This window comes from Aedes albopictus, chromosome 3, assembly GCF_035046485.1.
Source record: "Aedes albopictus strain Foshan chromosome 3, AalbF5, whole genome shotgun sequence".
NCBI classification, from domain to species: Eukaryota; Metazoa; Arthropoda; class Insecta; order Diptera; family Culicidae; genus Aedes; species Aedes albopictus.
Genome location: NC_085138.1, coordinates 88288710 through 88311698, shown reverse-complemented (window position 1 = coordinate 88311698; position 22989 = coordinate 88288710). Strand labels below are relative to the sequence as shown.

Here is a 22989-nt window from a genome sequence, read left to right as displayed (position 1 = left end):
AAATACCTTGTATAGTTTTTGGATAAATACCGGGAGGAATTACTAAGGTAATTCCTGGTGGAGTTCTTTAAGGTATTCTTAGAGGAATTCCTGAATGAAATCCTGGAGAAATGCCTGGATGAATTCCTATAGAAATCTCTGGAGGAACTTTAGAAGGAATACCTGGAGCTATTCCTAATTGATCGTCCATAAATGACGTAACATTTTAGGGAAAGGGAGGTGTCTGAGATTGTGTGACGAGCCATGGATTAGGTATGGGAAAATATGTCACGAGGGGCAGCGGGTAGTAAAAAATCGTCCAAAAATGCTATATCATTTATGGACGCTCCCTAAAATAATTCCTGGAAGAATTCCTAGAGCAATTCCTAGAGGATTCCCTAAAGGAATGCCTGAAGGAATGTCTGGAGGAATCCCTGGAGACATGCCTGTAAGAATTCCTGGAGGAATCTCCAGAAAGTTCCTTGAAATATTTCTAGAGGAATTCCTGTAGGAGTCCCTGCATAATTTCCATGAGGAATCCCTGGAGAAATCCCTAAAGAAATCCCTGGAGGAATTCCTGGAGAATTTTCTTGAAGAATCATTGAATGACTTTCAGGAAGAATCCCTGGAGGAATTTCTGGAGAAAACCCTGAAAGAATTCCTGGAGGAACCCCTGGTGAAATCTCTAGAGGAATTCCTTGAGGCATCTCTAGAGAAATCCCTGATGGAATGCCTGGAAAAATCCCAAGCGGAATTCCTGCAGGTTTGCCTGGAGTCAATCCTGTAGGAATTTCTGAAGGGATTTCAGAAAGCATACCTGGAGGAATCCTTGGATGAATTGCTGGAGGAATTTCTAGAGGAATCCTTGGAGAAATTTCTGAATTCCTGGAGGAATCTGTGAAATAATCCCTAGAGCAATATCTGGAGGAATCCCTGGAGAGGAAATTCCTGGATGAATTCCTGGAGGAAGCCCTGGACGCATTCGCAGGAATATCTGGAAAAATTCCTGAACGAATTTCTGAACGACTACCTGGAGAACTTCTTGGAGAAATTCCTGGAGGAATCCCTTATGATATAGTTGGGGTAATTCCTGGAGGTATTCTTGGTGAAATTTCTGGAGGGATTTCTGGAGAAATGACTGGATGAAATTCTGGAAGAATGCCTGGAATCTGGATGAATCTCTAGAGGAATTCCTTTAAAAATCCCTGGGGGAACTCAAGGAGGAATGCCTGGAGGTATTCCCAAAAGAGTTTCTAAAGGAATTCATAGAGGAATACCTAGAGGATTCCCTAGAGGAATTCCTGAAGGAGTGCATGCCTGGAGACAACTCTCCACGAGGTGAATGTAAATTAGACTCACCTCGAGGGGAGACGCTTTGACAACTCTGTCATGACTTTGGTATGCGTATGCGACTACTACTCTATTCGGAAAAGTTTTAGACAAAACCACAATGCAAAAGTCGTCCATACATCGTTTCTTGATTGCACGCTTCTGAGCTGAGAAAATAGCAAGTGAGTGTAACTCTTTGCAAGTGAGTGTTCCCATCCTTGCTGAATAGTCAAGAACATAAGTTGAACTAAGTCTGTATTGGGGCTGAAGAAGGGATGTGAACTCTTTTCAAGTGATTGTTCCCATCCCTGCTACAGACACAACAATTATTGCTCTTGTTGTCGAGGATTTGTATACAATTGTGTATGTGTGTGTAGGTGCTACGGTGAGTGACTATAAATCTGGAGGTCCGAGTTCTATTCCCAGTTTTCTCACAGATTAATTTATACGTTCCTAAACATCTCTTCTGGAAATAGATGCAGCTAATGATAAAAATTAGACTTACGAAAGTGTTTTTATTTTATTTTTACTCAATTAATAAATTCAATTGATTACTGATTAGGTGCATATTAAGCCTTAAATCAGCCTTCCAATGATCCTCAAATCAGCTAAAGGTTGAATAAAATCACCAAAACTAGATGTTTAGGAGCTGCATAAAGGATTGTACCTCTTGTGCTCAGCTTTAGGTCAAATCGAGGCTGATTTAAAATAGTTGGAGAAACGTTTGTACAGCATCAAATTATTACCTGGAGGCGACCATGCCGCTTAAATCGTGATTTGTCGTGATTCCACTCACACATTCTTATTGAAACATAATATCATCGATTTACAGTTCACAGAGAGGAGAGGAAATATGTATCTCTGCTTCCGACTTTGAGACACGTGACGCAGCCTATTTTGTTATGTTATTAGCATTGAGCATATCGCCGCAACTTAACCGGTTCATAACCGATCGGTAAACTTCGGGCCAACATTCTTGCTCTCTCGCGCAACAGAGCATATGCGATCCGCGATCTCGCGCTTGGCATTTGCTCTGCTTATGCTGCGACTCCACGCGAAGTGGTGCTTTCTTTTGGCGGGCAAATCAAGCCGAACTGATAGAAGTCGACAACGACGATGACGAAGTACCTAGTCGCTTGAGTGCTAGGAGCTAATAATTCTCTCACAAGCAGCACTAGGTAGCAGGTCATGGACCAATGATCGCGGCTACGTGACGATCGGTTAGGTCCCGTTGATCTACCACCAGAGCACCAGCTTGACCAATGCAATGTGTCCGCCCCATTCAAATTCGTTCGATCAACATTGTACGCTGCGTATACAAAACGGGACCAGCTAACGGCTAAAATATAAACGACTCATAAGAAAGTGATCATTCTTCATAAATAATTCCAAAAGTCTCAGTGAAGAAACAGGGGTGCAAGCAGTAATAAATAACAAAAGTTCCATAAACAAATAAAAAAATGCATAAATAAATCAAATGTTTCCATAAATAATTGATTTTTGAGCAATTAAAAACGTCAAAAATGCAATGAATAATTCAACTGTTGCAATAAAAAAAGCCAATTTTCCCACCAAAAAACTTCGAATTTTCCATAAATAAATTCGATTTTTCCATAATAAATTAGAAAGTTCACAATAAAAAAATATCGAAAAAGCAATAAATAATTCAAAAAGTGCAATGAACAAAAATATAAATAATCAATAAATGTCAAAAAACGAGCAATAAACGTAAATGCATTTTGAGCCAAAAAATTATGCAGATCATGCGGCGAAGCCGCATAGAGGATTGAGGAACTGAGGCGGCAGAAGGCCGCCGAAGTTTCCGATATCCGATGCACCGCAACTGCATCGATTCGGTTCTAGGCAAACCACAGATCCAAGAATTTGCCCGGTATAATGTAAACATAGATGTTATCCCTTTTTTAGGTCCGACGAGCGATAGCGAGTTCGGACAGCAAGCAATTGCTCGGTAAATTGCAATCATAGTTTCAGTCATGTAAGTGCGATTCAGCATTTCACTGTCTCATACTTTCCTGCATTTGTTTTTCATGGGTAATTTCGTCATTTTTTATTGCATTTTTTTGATTTTTTTATTGCTTTTTCGATATTTTTATTGTGAACTTTCTAATTTATTATGGAAAAATTGGATTTATTTATGGAAAATTCGAAGTTATTTGGGGGGAAAAATGGCTTTTTTTATTGCAACAGTTGATTTATTCATTGCATTTTTGACGTTTTTAATTGCTCAAAAATCAATTATTTATGGAAACTTTTGATTTATTTATGCATTTTTTTATTTGTTTATGGAACTTTTGTTATTTATTACTGCTTGCACCCCTATTTCTTCACTGGGACTTTTCAAATTATTTATGAGAAAATTTGTATTTATTATGGAACGTTAAATTGTCTGCCCCAGCTAACTGTCAATGGTTGACGGCAATTTACTTACCGGTTGGATGGTCGGGAAAATTAGAACTGAGTTGCAAATTGGTTGATCGCGTTTTTAATAAATGGAAGTATATTCGCGATTTCTGAAGCGAAAGTGATCCGAGGTTTAGGTTTGATCATCTGCGTCGCGTTCTATAAAGTGCAATAAATTATTCCAAGATTTCCATTTTGCTTTGGTTATAGTTTTGATCACCGCCAAGAAGAAACTAGATCATTCCATATACGAATGTCAACCCACGAGATCTAGGCGCTACATATTCGATGAATGGAACACCCGTACAGCATGCCGCTCCGGTCCAACTCAATTCAGGTTCAAGTCGATTGGGCACGAAAGGTGGTACTATGACAACAAATTGCGCCAATTCAGTAAGAGTGAGTGTGGGATGTCTTCCATCGCCGAACCATAGACAGTGCGAAGCGAACAAACCAGTTAGGATTGCTTGGGCTGCTGCGGGCAGGTACAACTCGTAAATGGATTATGGGGAATGTAGGTCAACAACGCTTTGCTTGACAGCGTAAGGTAGGTCAAAGAACTTGGAATGAGTGGTGTATGCTCCTTTGGGATGTGACTAGTTTTAGATATTTGAGTGGGAACATTCGACTTTCACTGTTTGGAAGTGACAAATGAAATGGAATTTCGATGTCGTATGTCGTCGGAGCTCGAAGGCTTGTTAGGCGTTGGAACCTGTTATTTACGGCATTATGGAGGATTTGCAGTGGGTATATGGTAAAGAGCTCGATAGTTTCCAACACAGCGAACAGACATCCAGGCTTGAACAAATTTCATTCAGACAGCTGTGTAAGGATTTGAATCTTAAAGATCCAGTACACAAGGTCAAATATTTGTCCAAAAACTAACCAATGCTCAAACATCTTGTTTGGCTCGATCGAATTTTCATTAGGCAGCATCATTTGATTACGTAACGCTAAAATCGTCATTTTTTGACCCGCCTGTTGTGACCGGACGTGTACAACGTTTTCTCCAAAGCCATAGTGTTTGCGTCTTCTCTTCATAAGGTTCGTTCAAAGACTGAAATGCTTCTTTAAGGCTCAAGCATCCGTCATCATTTTTCGGAAAACGAAAAGCAGTTTTTTCACTATAAATCAAAACAAAGACCATGAAAATATATTCACTGTATTCCATTCCTCTTGTGGAATGCAGTGAATACATTTTCATGGCAAAATCTTCTGTTTTGAACGAGAAAACTGCTTTCAAATTATTGATGATGGCAATGATTTCAATGACGAATGGTTCAACGTTAAAAGAATGACAATTGCTCTTAAAGCAAGGACTACTATGTTAATTATTTTCCACAATGTGTCTGACCAGATCTGATTGCTCTATCCTTCTCAACATTACTTCCCTCTCCTACTCTAATTGATTAGTATATGTTACAAATCAATCATTTTTGTCGTAACTTGATTTATCACGGTACATAATTTGAATCGTACAAACGTTTAATTTGCGCTTTATATTCCTTTTAAACATTTTTAGTTGTTCTTCCTGATATTTACACAGCAATCATGCATCCCATTGATTTCCTAGGTATACGATTGATTGTCATATTTTTTTTTTATCTTTCCAATTGTACAAATTTTCAGACTGAAAAAATCCTCAACGCTCAACTTACTTCAAATCAATGCATTTTTTTTTGCAGTGCCTATTTTTAAAATACCATGCGCTCTACATTTGATATATGACTTTCGAAGGACCGCAATTACAGATTAAAACTAAATTAATACTTTACGATGTCATTTCATACGAGTTCTTTTTTTATCCAACATTTTTTCTTGAAAACTAATAAAATCAACCAAACCAAAGTGGAACTTTGTATTCACGCAGAGAATCAATAAGTTTTGTTTAATAATAATATTCGGCTCTACATCCAGAATGTTGAAAATTGGAACATACGATTTGAGAATCAACACCAGTAGTAAATCTTTCGTTGATCATTCAACGCAACGCAGATTCTTTCGTGAAGGACTTTTTAAAAATGGTGTTGATTGCTCCAACTGATAATGAAAATTCTATTTTTTGGAAATTCCCTATCTGTCTCACTGTTTCCTATACTTTAATGTACGTCAAACGCTCTCAAAAGCTGTATATGCATGCATATACTGTCAGCATCTTGGTTAGTATAGTACAGTACAATTGCGTTAGCTTCAAATGCTTATTTCAACAACTTCAACAACTGTTGATTTCCAAGACTGTATTTCATACACGCAAAGCTTTAATCATAAACTTATAACCTATGCTATAACTGTTCTTCTTGCATCCTATCTTTGACATTATCAGAATTCAAAAATCATTAAAACATACGAGAAAAAAAATCTCATCAAAGTAAGCTATGACTTTTGCTATTCTCAAATGCCAAAATATTTCTGCAATTTGTTCATTGAATGCCTCCCTTTAAATCGGGATTATGAGAAAATTGACTACCAAGGATCCTGCTTTTCAACTTTCAGAAGATCAATCACGGAGGTATTCCTAGTTTGACTTCAACACGTAACAATTGAGTCGTATTCATTCAGCCATAGTATAGTGAAAAAGAAATCAAATAATGCCGGGAAAGTAAATACCATGAAAGCCTCTACTCGTATACTACTTTTCATTCTTTATATTTACTGTTCAATAAAATCTGAACTTCATCTTTAGGTGTTATCTTAATATGAATTTATGGAAGGCACAAAGTTTCACGAGCTACACTCATATTCATAGCTATCTCATCAACCCTTTTTCCTCACGTTTTCGTAGTGACTACAGCAGCGAAACTTGAACCAAAATGAGTCGCGTTCGTACAAAAACCGTCAAGAAGGCCTCTAAGGTCATTATTGAGAAGTACTACACCCTGCTGACGATGGATTTCCACACAAACAAGCGCATCGTCGAGGAAGTGGCCATCATTCCCACTAATCCCTTGCGCAACAAGATCGCTGGTTTCGTGACACACCTGATGAAGCGTCTGCGCCACTCGCAGGTCCGTGGTATATCCATCAAGCTGCAGGAAGAGGAACGTTAGCACAGAGATAACTACGTACCGGAGGTGTCCGCTCTGGAGCAGGACATCATCGAAGTGGATCCGGAGACCAAGAAGATGTTGAAGAAGCTGAACTTCAACAAAATCGTTGTCCAGGTGACCAACCCGTCGGCGCAGGGCTACAGCCATCGCAACCAAGTTTGCTGCAAGTCAAGATCGCTGGGATGTTGTTATAGAATTTTTGCAATTTCTCATCGTAATAGGCTGTTTTACCTTACGCAAATCTGTTAGGAAAAGGCCTACTTTCCCACACCAAATTAGCAGTGCTGTAATGGTTCATTACAGCACTGATTTGCGTTGCGTAATGAACCATTACAGCACTGTTTTATGTTTGGATCAATTTCGTGTTCTTTTTTGAACGCATTTTTGAAAAATTGTGACAACTGCACAGTATAACCTATTATGATCAGACTTTCTTAAACATGACTATGAACATCAGTGTGCCGTTCGATGAATAAGTTTTGTTAAAAACTACCCTTATGAAATTGCAAAAAACGTTGTACGCAACTTGGTGCAGAACTCGATTTTTACAGCACTCGTCGTAATTATCCAACTCGGCAAGCCTCGTTGGATAAATGTACAACTCGTGCTGTAAAAATCTTCATTCTGCACCTTGTTGCGTAAACTACTATTCCCACATCCACGCGAGAGAGTGTATCATCGTATTTTAAGCGAAAGAATATGATGCTTTGGAAGTTAGGGAAAGAAAAACCTTGTTCGGTCATTAAATATGCATCACATGAATCATTGATCGAATTTTTATATTACCACCAGCATTACAACTGTGGCTTCATTACCTTCTCATTGCTAGTTAAACTATTCTACTCCATAGTACAGAACAGTTACCCATTTTTTCATTTCCTCATTTGAGAAATACTTTCATGGATCAATCATGTCTCGTCTATTTGTTTGTTTGAATGGAGCAAATTTCAATAAACTAAAAGATCCAGCATATACTGAATTTGGAATATCGACATTAATGAAAGTAATCTTCACTCTATGCAAGATGTATTATAGTTTGTTACGTTTTTCTCAAAAACTCAGTCACTTGATTATTTTGACAACACCATCAGTGATCATTCAATCACTATCGGAGTGTATGTAGTCTATCCCCCCTCCGTAAAGTTTTTTTGTATGAAAATCCTAAAATTTGTGTATGGACTGTAACGCTCGGCCATACTCCCCCCTCCCCCTAGAGCGTTACGTAATTTGTGGACGGCGCCTAAGTGTCAAACAGATTTCTGATGTTCAGTTTGTCAAATATTTGACCCTGTGTACTTGAGGCCTTACTTGAGTAAGGATGCAAACCATTAGACAATGAAAACACTAGCGCCGCCAAGCACCATATTGCCACAGTCAGTGGTGAATTGAAACGTTCCAAGTGGTGAATTACATTAGTATGAGAAACTAATCGATGCCAAGATGTTGCCACTTCCTTACACAAAATTCAGATTGGTGTTATAGCCACATCCAACAGACATTCAACTGTTCTCTGTAGGTAGAACTTCAGTGTTTCTTGAGAATAGCTCAACAGTTGCATTCCCTTACATTCCGCTTCTTCCAGTTATACTTTATTTTCTCTCGGAAGAGGTTGCCCGGCTGTCCACTTCGGCTTTTAAAGTTACACGTTCTGCCGGGTCCAATGCTGCAGCATGACCACCCACGCTGCGTCTTTCTGCAGTAAAACCGCTCAACATTTCTTGTCGAATCCAGTGTTTCTTCGACTCCGTTTCACTGCATTGAGTGTTATGAAACAGTTTAAGTTTACTAAGCTGACTTTAAAGTCGCGTCATGGATTTGGCAACAAAGTTGAAGAATCAGCGCTTGATCCTCAAACTGCACATTCATTCGGCGATCGGCCAACAACCGATCAACTCTGCATATTGTTCATCAGGATAGATGATCGGATAGAGGAGCGAAGGAACGCCAAAGCCACGATAGTGCGAGCGAAAACACGAGGAGCCAAAGCCGTAGCCTGTCGCTATTCGGCGCCTGTGAAAAACATATCTGGGCAACTCTTGACCGACCCGGCTGACCAGCTGGAACGCTGTTTCGAGCACTTTGCAAACCTTTTTGAATTGTCTACCACGCCACCAACACCTGAGCATTATCCGCCAAGGGTTTGACGTATTACCCGTGTCAACACCAAAGCTCCATGATTGCAGGCGATAGAAACAGCCATCCGATGCATCGAACAGAGCTCCGGGGGTCGATCGCACATCAGCCGAATAGCGCTGACGGACTATGACTATGACCAGTCGGCGTGTGTTGAATCGGTTCCCGACGTTCTCCTCCTGTCGATGGGTCCTAGCAATGCGCAGTCGGATCTCGTCGATTTGGAGATGATAGTCAGACGCAATGTCGGCGCTACGTTTGTTCCGCACATCAAGAAGGCTCCGTCTCCATTTCCGGCTGATGCAGATGTTGTGGATTTGATTTTCCGTGACGCCATCACAGGAAACCTACACACTTAAAACAGAATGCCGAGATCGGCTGTGCGAATCTCGATTAAAGTTCATTTGCTGAAATCTCGGTTAAACGCTTGACGTTTAATGTTTGATGCTAGCGGTACCCATAGGTGCTGCTACCCGAGCAGAAGGGCATACCTTACAAATACCATGCGAAGAGCAACATGTGATCTAATACCTAAAATTGTTATTGCTGCGTTATTATACGAAATTTTATGAGAACATCACAATAACTGTTGGAGGCATTTGAGGAGAGATTGGTATTGATGCGGTATTTGTTGGTTTAGCATAGAAAATAACCGAAGAACAAGATTTGCTATTACATCATAAAGTCATCGTACAAAAGAAACATTCAATAACAAGAAATGTTATTAGTTTGTTATTTAATAACTTTGAGATAACAAATACAGCACTTGAAATTTTAGGTATGCATTCATTATTGAAATAATAAGACTTGTTATTTTCTAGGTGTTATTTATACTAAACTTTGGTATTCGTTTTTGTTATTTTGCCTCTTATTACCACCTTATAGAGGGCATATCAAGATATGGTAGTATTTAAGATAAATACCTTGATATGTTATTCACTTGTAGCTTCTGCTCGGGTATAAATAAACTTGACTTTTTGCTGATATCTCAGTTAATTTGCGATTGCCGAGTGCTCGGCTGTGTGAATCTCGGCAAAAGAATGGAAATTACTCGAGCTCAACTGAGTGTGTACGCACTGATGCACTGATCGATGAAGAAAGAGCGATCCCCCGAGCAAAGGCGGATAACTAAGTGATATCACTTTGATAATAAACTCTGTCATCGGTATTATCATCTTGTTATTTTTGTTATCATCTTTTCCAATTGATGATAATCAGATGATAACAAATTTAGTTATCAATAATTTTGGTCTATCACGATAACATACAAATACTAAATAATAACAAAATATGTTATCAGTTTCAACCTCACATTTCAAAGCTTTCCCAGAACTGAGGGCCTGGCGGACCTCGAATCTAAAAATAGATTCCGCTTTCCATTCTCAATGTGACTGCAGTACGAAAGCGTAGCCTTCAACCACTCTCCCTCTCACTGAGTCCCGTTGGTATAGTGGCTATCGGCTGCGACCGATAATCACTCGATCAGGGTTCGAGACCCACTGGGCGCAATAGTTGAAAACATGGGTAATAGTTATGAGAAACTTTTTTCAACTGCTAAACTTGTCGGTAAAGTAGATTTTTACTATTTTCGTCGATAAAATAGCTCGGAATGATAACTCAGTGATAACAAAACCTGTTATCAATCAGCTGTATTTTTTCACGTTGATAACTAAATGTAATATCGAATAAAATATTGTATAACACAATTAGTTATCAACTTGAACTCAATGATAACTTAACTTCTTATCATTTTGGTATTCGTGGACTAAATTTGAGTTATCATTTTTGTTATGTTGGCTCTTAATTCAACCTAAATGATATCAAACTCAATTATCAAACGAATGATAACCAGGTAACAGAACTTGTTATCATTTTGTTATCCGCCTTTGCTCGGGCCTCCAATCACCATGTCATTGTTGCCACAAAACTATACAAACAGCTCGCTGTTTTCGCTCATTTCTCCGAGACCATGGCGTGCTCATAGTCCGAGTTGTTAGTTGTCGGAACCAACCTTCGCGTTGAACTCGCCAAGGATCTTGATATCACCTTTTGGAATCTTGTCCACGACAGCATTCAGTTGGCTGTAAAAGTTCTCTTTGTCTTGCAATTCGACAGCATCGGTTGGCGCGTAACATTGGATCATGATATAGTTTCGAACCCGTGTTTTGAATCTGACTACAATTATCCTCTCATTAGTAGGTTCCCACTTCATAAGCGCAGCGTTGGCGTGAGCGCTGAGCAGGAAACCAACTCCACGGTGGCGAGGAGCGTGTTCACATCGTTGGCCAGAATATAGCAGAACTTGACCCGACGCCATTCTGTGTCCTCCAAAGTTCGGCCAACGGACTTCGCTCAGTCCTAGGATCTCAAGCTTCATACGGCATGCCTCGTGGCTAGTAGTGCCAAGGGTTGTGCTAGTTGTGGGCTAGGGTAAATACATTCCAAGGTGCAATTCTTGTCCGTTGTTTCGCGCTAAAAGTCGTTGCCGTTGAATCAGTTCGTAATCCTTCATTTTCGGTTTCAGTAACGATTTTTTTTGGGTTTCGGAAACAGTTGATTGTTGGCCTAAGGTCTCCTATCCACAGTGGTGGGGCTGCCACCTTAGGTATAGCTTCCGGTGGAGAAGCATTCCATGCTCAGCAGCTGGATGCCGGAACAGACGCTGTTTGAGCCGCACCTCCTTGGTAAACAGACGCTCGGGTCATACCTCCTCAATCTAGCTAAAGTCAGAAGGACAACAATGCCCAGGCTGCACTACCAGCTAAGCATACAACTCTCAGCTGGCGGTCTTTGTCATCGCTTGACCCGTGGAAGCATGAGGTAGGAATTTGTGAGAACCAAAGCTATGTTGGACGCTCTTCTTTTCGACTCACCGTTTTGCAGCCCAGTCACGGTCGCCATATGATAATTTTTGTTATTGTTGATGCTGTCTGGAATGAAGTACATGTTAAGAAAGGCTATCCAAGTACGTAAGCAAAATTTTCACGATTTTTAGAAAGCGTTACCCCCACTTCCCTGGTTACTTTTTATGGTAAAAAAACACATATTTTTTATAAAACACGTAAGATTTTCCGAAACGCACAAATCTAGAATCTGTTTGAGTGTGCTAGCAGAGTTCATAAAACATGGAGAAGGCAAATTTGTGTACTCTAGATACGAAGCCAATAATCTATCTGTTTCTATTTTATAGTTCCCAAAACATGAAAGATCTGATAACTCTCATCTAGGGGTGGTCTGAGGGTTAGGGGCTGAAAACCTTTCGTCCAGCGCACGTAGTCCTAGATATGTTACCGCGCTCCCTTCGGTGCTTGCAACGTCGCCATTAAGGTGCTCATCGTAATGCTGCCGCTACCTCCTGTTACTACAAATTATTGTTCCAAAAGGTTCAACAATTTTATCAAAACACCTTGAAACACTTTTTTTTTGCATAACTCTGCTACAGCATAACGAAATCGTTCCAATTTTCATTATTGAGTAACTGACCTGATTATGTGTCGAACCCATGCAGATTTGTTTGGGTTCTTAACTCATGCGCGGAGAAAAACCCACTGCGAACTTTTTCCCCGCATTTTACTCTACATTAGACTGTCCCAAAAAAAATCGATGTTCGAAAAGTCAAGGTGCTCAACCCTTAAATGAAAGATATGCATATTTGAAGCATTTTTGTAGAACATTTCGATTTTCTAAAAAATCATTTAGAGGTTCCGCTAGGGCGATTTTTGAAAAATGGCCTTTTTTCATGAAAAGTCTCAAAAAAATCATTTTTTCGTAATATTTTTTCAACTTCTGAATTTTTTCAATATTTTTGTATTTTTCTATGGACCTCTAGGCATTCTTGAAGGGGATAAGTTTTTGAAATATTTTATTTATATTGACGGCAGAACCGTTTTTGAGCTGATAAAAGCACTATTTTTTGAGAATTTTTCATCTAAATTTGAGAAAAAAATACATGCACGATTTTTTATTTTCAATTTTGAAAGTTTGATCTGATAGTACTATTTGTATGCGTCATTTCTCTAAAAAAAGATTTAAAATATCTTGTCTAGAAGCTGAGATATCAGGATTTTAGTAAATGAACAATATTTTAAATTTTTGCAAAACTTTGTATACTTGGAATATTGTAAGGTTTTTGTGACACTCCAATGTATGTATATTAAAAGAAGTTAAAAAAAAGCTTTTCTTGTTGTATGGTCAAGCTAGTTTAAACATGGATCTTTTATTCTGGGCTGGTTGGCAGTAGATTCATGAAGAGCTTTTATCTGAATAACTACAAATATGATGGGTATCGTGGTTACTGGTAGCAACGCATTTAGTTCGAGATTACGTCGTGGATTTCCCGACTACTACGCTCATTTTTTTCTGAAATAGGAACGACCATGCAGAGATTATATAACATTGATAAAATAAAAAAAAAACATAGTTAGGACATGATTTTTACTGAAGACTTGAACTTGAAATGTAATGGACAATTTGGTATGAAACTCGGCAACGGGGGTGCATAATTAATCGGACAAACGCCGATTGTCATACAAAATTGCCAAATTTGAGATGGTTTAACTATATTTCCTTTGATGAATTAAACTCAAATTTTGATACGAAACCGACACGATGAAGAATTTTACGTATAAGAAATAGAAAACATTTCTGATCACATGTGTGGGCGTAAGTGCAAAACTGATCGAACAGCAACACACGTGTAAATCAAAAGACTGCTGTTGTCCGATCACTTTGACACATTTTGGTTGTCCTATCGTGCCTAAGCTTGTGATCAGACACGATTTTTATTTCGTATGTGCAAAATTCTGCATATTTGCAATTTCGTGTCAAAATTTTAGCTCAATTCATCAAAGGAATAAACGTTTAGCAATCATAAGATCGCGTATTTCCACAAAAGCCTATTATTGTCTATTATTTTCTAAGTTTTTTAAAATCATTCCTGACTTAACTTATTTTTTTATTGATTTCATCACTTTTATGTTATCTCTGCATGGAATGGTTTTTGCTACTTCAGAAAGGGGTATTATTGTCGAGAATTCCACGACGTAATATCGAACTAAATGCGTTGCTACCCGTCATTGTTGTAGTTATTCAAATAAAAGCTCTTCATGAATCTACTACCAATCACCCCAGAATAAAAGATCCATGTTTAAACTAGCTTGACCATCCAACAAGAAAAGCCTAATTTTTAAGCCTAACTACCCAAGTAACACAATTTGTTATATAATAGTTTAAAATTCACGTTTTAGACTCAAGCAGATGTATTTTGGTTGTATTTTTAACTTGATATCAAGCACTTATAATCTCAAAACAGCGCAAAAAATGGCGGCTTATAAAACATCTTTATAGTTATATAAGATGTATCCTAATACATATATAAAACTAATAATGACGTTCCAACTTAACGCTCATATATTGACAAGGTATTATCATGTCAACTTTTAGTAACAGATGCTTTCAAAACGCATATATAGTACAACCAAATTTTACATTGCAATATAGTTATTTTAATGACATCCAGCTAGCAGAAAACATTTATAGAACATACAACATGCATAAAGATTAAAACTGTTTTTTTGCCAATCATATGACTTGTAGAAAACATGTATAATACAGGTCAATAAAACTCCGCACTAAATGTTTGGCGTAGCAGCAGACACAAAAGCGAAATGAAAAAAAAAAAAGATATAATAAATAAAAAAAATAATTTACTTTACCAGATTATTCATTCCGATGAAGGGTTTGATGGTGATGAAGTCAATGTTCCAATACGATAATTTGCGAATAACAAATGATAGAATGACTGACACTTAGTTATGATGATGCTCACCTGCGGTTCAAGATTTGTGGTGAATGTTATGATTTTACTTGCCTATTTTTCATGCGCCATTGACCTAGACGAAATAGTATATCATGATCAATCCAATTTACGAGATTTTTTTTAGATCCACATGAATATCAATATGGCTGACTCTTCTTGAAGCTTACAGTGTCGTTCTAAAGATTTAGGACCACATTATGTTTCAATTGTGGTTAAAATTTAGTCTCTTGTTCATTACTAAATATGAATTAAGTAAGATTTGAATATTATAATCTTAACAAAATACAAATTTCTTCTGAATGAGTAACAAAGTTTAAAAAATGTACATTTATTTTTTTCCCGTAATAATACTTGTGCTTACATTTTGAGCAGGTACTGTCAGCTAGATATTTTTTCCGAGTGGATTTAGAAATAAGTGGAAATTAGGTTGAAAGAACGTAGTGAAAACGACTGTAAAATAAAACGTGGAAATACTTGTAATAAAGTTTTCGACACGTTTTTTCAACATCTTTTAGACATGTTCACACATTAGCTGTGAAGATGTGTTGCGACATACAATAAAACAACGTTAAAATAACTCAATTATAACTTGTTTCTTGGCCAGACTCAATCTGTCAAAACATCAAATCAAAACAATTATTCTAGTTTGTTTTGCAAATGGCCCCGTGGCTCGTAAATGTTTCCCGCTCGCAAATGTTAAAAGTCCCGCGTTCCACAAGAATACAAGTTCCCTGTGGCCAACCCTGCGAAAAGAATAAATCGTCGTTGAATGATTCACGAATTCGTTACTCTGAAATTAATCAGCAGCTGGGCGTGATGGATTGTGATGCACCACATCGGTCAGCTGAAGCAAGACTCCGAACTACACCCGATGGGTTGATTTAGTTTAGTATCTATTCAACAGTGCCTGCAAAATTCTTAGGTAGCATGACGATTTGCGCCGAATAGCACTGGATTGAAAGATTCAGCGAATTTGCTGTGGCACTGAAGAAGAAGTGGCGCTGTGGTAAGTGTGTGTTTTGTTGCGGATGCTTGATGATATGATGATGATGAGATCCAGCACATCAATATTGTTGAAAAGCGGCTCAATTTGTTGATTTTTCCGAGAGCTGAAGTGGGTAAAAAGCATTTCGTCCCATGGACATCAAGTGACACTCGGACATTATCGGGGCCAGTTTCTTGACGTATACTAATGTGAAAACGTTAACAGAAGATAGCAAAGTTGTTGCGTTTGCCTGTAGTGTATTTGATGCTCTAATAACGTTATACAACAGTAGAGTAATGCGGGGCAAAAGTTCGCACCTAACAGATTTCACAAAATAACTTTTAAATGAAAAGAAAATAATATCGTTTTTTTCGTTAAACGGGTCCTTATCATGTTGCCCTCAAAACGTAGTACTAGATTTTTTCGCATTCTTTTCGAAGTTTTAGTAATACAACTTTTAATACAAGTACTCCAATGCGAACTTTTGCCCCATAGTGGGGGCAAAAGTTCGCATTATGCGGGGTAAAAGTTCGCACTTTGTACAGGGTAGTTTATTGATGTCATGTTCATTTATTTCAGGTTAATTCATGTTCGTCCTTTCACTCTAGCCATGAAATCTGTTTCTTTCTGTTCTTAGCATTACGGCCCAACTGGAATACGACCTGGTGTTCAGCTTTTGTATACAGTGTGTTTTATGAAGACTTCCACAACTATTAACTAGAAGCTGTCCTTTCCAGCTTTACTGAAGTTGTCAAAATACATTGTGGGGTAATCATAGAGACACGTGTTACACAAAATACATGAAAAAAAAATCAAATATGCTGCAAAACTATTGAACGAGACCGTAATCGAGACTTATCGCCGTATCAGTATGGTGATGAACTATAACTGCTAATTTCCAAACTAAGCTATGAAAGGCCCCGGTAAAGTAGATGAACATAACATGACCTTCAGAAACATACGAAAAGACACGACGAGGATGACGAAGAAAATGTTTTAAAATGTTTTTTAGCCATTTTTCATTTCTTGATTTAAATGGGTGAACATAATGTTTGCCTTACAATCGATCTTCTTACAAAACTAAGTTCAAACCCTCTGCCGGAACGATTTCAGGGTACATACTACACATATTATACATATATAGTAGTTTCTATACGAAACCATCATTGCTTCAAAGATTCTGTAATTTTATTGATGTACTACATTCAGAAATCTAGTGCGAACTTTTGCCCCACAGCTACTGCGAACTTTTGCCCCATCGTCAAGGTTTTAACAATGTCCCTTTCTACAAGAAGCACTAGTAATTTATTGTTTATTCCAGTGCACCTCTCGAACTACTATGGAATAACGATTCTCCGACATCAAGAGGTTATTAGATTCTTCTTCTTTCTGTTGCTGCAAATTCTTATTTCAAAAAGTCCAAAAATTCTATCAAAACACCTAGAAAGACATTTTTTCGCATATCTCTGCCACACCATAACGAAATCATTTCAATTTTTGTTGACGAGTAACTGGCCTGATTATGTGTCGACCCCATACAAATTTGTTTGGGTTGTTAACTCGTGTTCAGAAAAAAACCCACTGCGAACTTTTGCCCCGTGCGAACTTTTGCCCCGCATTACTCTACAAATAACACATTTCGTACCTGGTGAAATCATTGATAGTATTTTAAGGTTATTCATCGTCCAGCCTAAATAGAGCATTATTATAGCTCAAGATGCTTTTCCATCCACTTATGTAACATTTATAAAACAACTTTTTATCTTTCAATTTTTTAAGATGTTTTCTGTGTTACTTGGGTACTTTTCATATACGTACATTGGAGTGTCACAAGGACCTTACAATATTCCAAATATACAAAGTTTTGCAAAAATTTGAAATATTGTCCATTTACTAAAATCCTAATATCTCAGCTTCTAGACAAGATATTTTAAATCTTTTTTTAGAGAAATGATGCATACAAATAGTACTATCAGATCAAACTTTCAAAATTGAAAATAAAAAATCATGCATGTATTTTTTTCTCAAATTTAGATGAAAAATTTTTAAAAAATAGTCCTTTTATCAGCACAAAAACGGTTCTGTCGTCAATATAAATACAATATTTCAAAAACTTATCCCCTTCAAGAATGCCTAGAGGTTCATAGAAAAATACAAAAATATTGAAAAAATTCAGAAGTTGAAAAAATATTACGAAAAAATGATTTTTTTGAGACTTTTCATGAAAAAAGGCCATTTTTCAAAAATCGCCCTAGCGGAACCTCTAAATAATTTTTTAGAAAATCGAAATGTTCTACAAAAATGCTTCAAATATGCATATCTTTCATTTAAGGGTTGAGCACCTTGACTTTTCGAACATCGATTTTTTTTGGGACAGCCTACTCTACATGTCAATGGTTGTTCCTCCGTGATTGATCTGATCTGATATGAATTGCACTGAGATCCAACTGAATTAGGTGTTGGTTGGGACACTCCACTTATTCTCAAAGTGCAATTTAGGCAATTCATACATTTTGATCAATACCTTGCAGTCACAGTCCTTGCAGTCACAGTCCGGTTCTTTTCTAGCGATGATGGTTATAAACTTATGAGCCCCAGTAACACACTTGTCTCATAAGAGTCACGGCAGTGTAAGTTTTTGTTGGACAGAAGTCACTGCGATTTACATCTAGTTCGAATGAGTGTAATCAGTTTTGTAGTTGTGATAAGCAAAATAGGGTGGAATTAAGAGGTTCAAAACTGATTACACTCATTCGAAAAGATTATTATGCTTAGAGGGTTCGAAAAGCCGGTACAATATCACATCTAGTGTCACAAGCAAGAAGGAGGAAAGGGACGGGCCACGAATTGAACCCAGGACCTTCAGCATACGAATCAAAACCGATTGTCACTAAACCACCAAGCCTGTCATAAGTTGAATGAAGTGCTTTTTAATGATAATTATGAATATGGGTCATTCCATATGAAGTGACCGAGAAAATGTGAAAAGATGCAATCGACCATCACGGATTTGAACCAAATTTGGTTGAAACATTTGTTCAGATGGACAAAGAAAAAATCCAAATTTTGGTGCCGATCGGATCACCCCTCGGCCCGTGGCAACACCCCTCGTTTTAGCCGATATGAAAATTATCTTCTCTTTCTTTTATTTTTATCATTGAAACGATTGCACATACACATTTTCGACCTTCGGCTTTTTTAAAGTAAATCGTTCAGGGAATCCAGAAAAAAATATTTTTTGGTACAGTGTTGCCAGATATCATATTTTTCAATTTTAAAACTAAAAATTGATTTTTCTCAAAATACGTATATTTCGATTTTTTAAATTTTGATTCCATCGTGTTTATCAGACGTTTTTCGATCGAAATAGCTTAACTCCCCAAGGTAATATGCGTCGTTCCTGAGATATAGCGTTTTTAAGAAAAAATATTCATTTTTTCATATAAAGTATCAGATAAAATCAGGTGCAGTTTATAAATTTCGCAAAAAAACATTGTTCGATGCCATATAAAGACGTTTTGTGTTGATCTGAACAATATCAAGTATAATAAGGATTAAAAATGTGACAGTGTTGCCAGTTCATCAATTATGAATCTATCGTAATGGACTAGCACAACCTGTTGAACTTAAAAAATGTATCGATTGAGATAATCAATTCTAAACAAATTTCATATATTTTAACATTATCTGAACGGAAGTGCTGCCAAATATGTAATATTTATTGTAGAAATCTTAATTTTACTAGAACTTTGGTATGAAATCTAATTAACAAGCCAAAAGTATTTTTAATTTAGTTTTAGTGCATTTGGCAACATCGACGTAAAATATATTCAGGAAATCATTTGATGAGTATATTTATAACCAACAGTGCTGAAAATATCATTTCGCTACATTCATTGACCCACAGCTAATTTCTGAAGCTGAACCTGAAAATATGAAATATGATTAAATATGAAGTATGACATCCTTTGGAATTAGATAATATTAGATACTACGCATCGTCGCGCAACTGGTAGCTCAGACTTCAGTGTTTTTAATTTATATTCGAAGGTTCAATTCCTTATAAAAATTTTTACGGCAGTGTTGCCAAGTATGCTAGTATTTCGCGGAAACGCAAACAATAGGTGCGGGGATGCTTAGTATTGCGTTTACTCTTACTGTGAATTCATCACCCCTATGAGGGGATCGCAGAATAATAGCTCATGTCCTTTATTGTCCCGGGCAGAGAAGTGAAGAACAGTGTTGAGTATTGTGTTGTCTATTGATGTGATAGCATATGGTATGAGTTTTTGTATGTTCTTCGTGGCGAAGAATGAACTAAAATTTCTGAGTGAAATGGATTAGTGGCGTTTGCTCCTTAGAGGGGCGTAACTACTTTTCTTAGGTTTTTTTGCATGGAAAAGAGATCGATTGTACGCGAAGGTTAATTCCGATAAATCATAAATTGCTTAAAACTATCAAATTCGATTTGGTAAAACGAAATATTTTGCATGAGTCGTTAGTTTAGATGTTCAAAATTGCGCATTTTTTCCTATAAATTGAGGTATAGCCCAAAATTGTGACGTGCTGGAGCAAATCTGAGCACGGATTCGGATTCAGCGGCCCAAAATCTGTCAGAGACACATAAGTTTGCTTTTGAGACAGACCAAAAGTTGGTTTTTGTTACGCTGTGTTATAAGTGACTCCCAGATCGACAATGTATAGTATCATATTAAGGATCGGTATATTCGCCTCACTCCATTCATATTCACTCCTCTTTGCTGAATCGAATCGAGAAAGATGCAGCAAACGGATTGTCGTGATAAAGCACGCAACCCCATCACCAGTGGGAAGCCATGCGCAAGTTGCTTGACATGGATATTCGTTGCCGTTCGTCGCAGTCTTGATCGCAAGCGAATGAATGAATGGCGAATGGTAAAGAATGCTTGTGGGTGATCGAAGTGGCTGATGTCGTCGCTGACAAGCAAACACACAAACTAAAGCTACAATCGTTCGCTGCGATTAACCATGGAGTAGCAATCATGAATTGTGTTGCCATCTATGCTCATAATCATGCAGTGTTGCCAAATGTGTTCGATATGTTTGGTGTTATCTATTTAAGAAAGCTTTCGTGCAAATTAGATGTTTACAATAAAAATGACGTGTGTGGCAACACTTCCATCTACAACATCGTTGAAATGAATAAAATGACAATTGAAATGAATTTCACAATAGATATATTTTATATAAACAATTTTTTTTTATTGCTTACTATCAAACTACCAATAACTGTCAATTATTGGGTTATTTTGTCAGATAGGACCATAAACAAGAAAACACAGATAAACAGACGTAACATTGGAAAAATTTCCATCGCCCACGGTTTTAACGATTTTTTGAAACCTGCAAAGTTGTAGCTTTCACAACCAGGTGCGCGTATCGTTTTTCTAAGCATTTTCCGTTTCACACTAATGCCTTCTGTTGACGATATTGCACAATGCAGTGTATCGTGAAACATTTCCACCAGGTGATGGTAGTGTGAACTGGGCGATGGATTTTCACGAAAATTATTCTAGGTGTTACGTCTGTTTGTCTGTGAAGAAAAGGCCAACAACAAAGTCGTGTGAGAAGATGTGTATTGTTTTTATCTTGCAACACACGTGATGCGATTTTTCAGAATAACCTGTACATTACCAAACACTTGAAGGTTAGGTTCCATGGTATAATAAAAAAGGTAAACTGGCAACACTGTCACAATTTTTTAAATCCTTCTTATACTCGATATTGTTCAAATCAGCACAAAGCGTCTTTATTTGGCATCGAACAATGTGTTTTTTACCAAATTTATAAACTGCACCTTATTTTATATGATACTTTATATGAAAAAAATGAATATTTTTTCTTAAAAACGCTATACATATCTCAGGAACGACGCAAATTACCTTGGGGAGTTAAGCTTTTTCGATCGAAAAACGTCTGATAAACACGATGGAATCAAAATTTAAAAAATCAAAATATACGTATTTTGAGATAAATTGATTTTTAGTTTTAAAATTGAAAAATATGATATCTGTCAACACTGTATCAAAAAAATAATATTTTTTCTGGATTCCCTGAACAATTTCCTTTAAAAAAGCCGAAGGTCGAAAATGTGTATGTGCAATCGTTTCAATGATAAAAATAAAAGAAAGAGAAGATAATTTCCATATCGGCCAAAACGAGGGGTGTTGCCACGGGCCGAGGGGTGATCCGATCGGCACCAAAATTTGGATTTTTTCTTTTTCCACCTAAACAAATGTTTCAGCCAAATTTGGTTCAAATCCGTGATGGTCGATTGCATACCCATACATACAAGATTTCATTACATCTGTTTTACTAAAACTAATAACTGTAACTGAAAACAGCTGTATAATGTAATTTATTTAAGATATGCATGTGGAGCGGACCTGGTGTGGTGCTTAGAACCCTTGACTAACATGCCGAGGACCTGGGATCGAATCCCACTCCCGACATAATCACAAAATGTGGGTTCTTCCTTCGGAAGGGAAGTAAAACGTGGGTCCCGAGATGAACTAGCCTAGGGTTAAAATACAGACAAAAAAAATAAAATAAATTAAATATGCATAATAATTTATAAGAATCGCAATCTTAGCAGTTAATAAATAAATCAGTTAATTAACTATCATTTTTCTTGAGAACCATTCAAAAAGTCCCAGCTAGTTGATGTCGTACGTACTGTAACGGAGTCGGCGGCTATGACATTTCAGGCCAAACATGTCTAAAGGTCTGCAGAAGAGAGGCTTTCTTTGGTGTCCCTCTCGTTCGTTAATATCTCAGCTGTTATTTGTATTATGATTGTCTCCGTGCATTGAACGATGGTCAAAACAATCGTCTTTTGATTTGTAGTACAAAAATAGTTGATAAGTGTACCATTACATTGCAATAATTGAAAGAGAAAGTAAACAAAGAGAGCCTCTCAAATGCAGATAGGACATATTGAAATGTTTGGCCTAAATTTTAAATTGCTTTGAAATCTTCCTAAAACTTTTCAAGCATCCCTAACGAACACCGCGCATGAATGCACTTTTCCCCATCTAGATATTTAGTGTGCATTCCAATGACCACCACATGATCTCAGCAGAATCGATCAACTGCATCATCATCATCACCGCTCACTAATATCACTCGGAGCCAATATCATAAAATTCAAATGTTAACAATGCTCGCTCGCGCGCGAGAGGCGAGCAAAGCCAAACCATCCACGAACAGCGCACGATCATCGCGTGCTCGCGCTGGTG

At 37.4% G+C, this 22989-nt stretch overlaps 1 pseudogene; it reads left to right on the top strand.

The window, feature by feature from the left end:
- The first annotated feature begins 6519 nt into the window (after positions 1-6519).
- LOC115259606 (small ribosomal subunit protein eS17-like) lies at positions 6520-22870 on the top strand (annotated as a pseudogene).
- Positions 22871-22989: the final 119 nt, after the last annotated feature.